A 1360-nucleotide genomic window follows, 5' to 3' on the forward strand; every position below is an offset into this window, starting at 1 on the left:
CCTAGTGGCTGCAATACAAATGGCAGGAACAAACAGAAGAACGGGTAGTAAGGGAAACAACAGCTGAAAATGGTCAAAATGCCCAAATGAGCTGTTGATCCCGTGGGATCTCATCCCTCCTTTCCCTTCACTCTCACAGATGCCCCATCTACGAGGCCTGCAGAGCTACAGCTTCATGGTCCTCTACCCGCGGAGGAGCACTCCTGTTCCTGTGGACTCCTAGGTCCACACTGCGTCCTCTGCCGTCCACCAGGCAGCACCCGGCAGCACCCGGCTTTGGGATGGGTCTGGAGGAAAGAATGCTGATCATTTCCAAGGGTGAGGGCGCCTGCTGGCTTCAGAATAACTGCGCTGGGAAAACGGATAAACCCTGATCAGAAGCTTATGAGCAATGACAAAGTAAAGCATTTCAAGGGAAATGTTAAGGAGTGATCATTACTCCACAGGGTGTGTGTTAGTTACTTTTCCCTCCCTGCTGAGTCAAAATACCCAACACCCAAAGTTAAAAGAGGAAAGGTTCATTCGGCTTACAGTTCATAGAGGTTTCAGTCCATAACTGGCTGGCTCCAAGGCAAGAATGGCAAACAGGCACCGCAGAGGAGAAAGAAGGCTCACACGAGGCAGCAAAGGTAACAGTGGACCCTAACAGCGTCTTTCTGCTCCTTTTGTCTTTTTCAGACCACGAGGATTAGGGTGGTGCCAAACCAATCACCGAGTGTAGTGGTCTAGTAACCACACACCCTTAATCCTAGCATCACACATTCCAGATTTAGCTACCTTTGAAAAAAACTGCATGTGGCTTTGGGAGGACATCCAGACACAAGCCACACAGGGTGTGTCATTTCAAATTCAAAGGACAGGTCCAGGGAGGCAAGGACCACAGCCCCGGGGAAGGCAGAGCACCAGTCACTGGCATCTGTGAATGGGGCCAGGCCTCAGGGAGAGCCAGGGCCCCAAGGGAACCAGCTAGAGCATCCACTCACGCCACTTGCCCTAAATTCACCACTGAATGAAACCCAGATAACCCAGGATTCCAGCAGGACCGGAAACTCTAGAAATCATCTCAGTGAGGAGTCACTCTCAGGGAGGAAGAGGACTCAGGGGAGGTAACTTGACTAAGGTCATTCAGTTCAGCATACAGTCATGCAAACGAGAGGCCAGAGCTCCACCCCAGCACAGACCACAGACTTCATTTCAGTAGGTGTGTGTGTGTGTGTGTGATGTGTGTGTGTCTGCGTGCACGCACACACTAGCCAGTTTCTGTTTGTTAGGGAGAAGTTTTAATGCATCTTAAAAGAGAACAGCTGGACGTGGTGATGCACACCTGTAATCCCAGCACTCGGGAGGCTGAGGCAGGAGG

The sequence above is a fragment of the Fukomys damarensis genome, unplaced genomic scaffold, assembly GCF_012274545.1.
Source record: "Fukomys damarensis isolate Sample0158 unplaced genomic scaffold, DMR_v1.0_HiC HiC_scaffold_27, whole genome shotgun sequence".
Classification (NCBI taxonomy): Eukaryota; Metazoa; Chordata; class Mammalia; order Rodentia; family Bathyergidae; genus Fukomys; species Fukomys damarensis.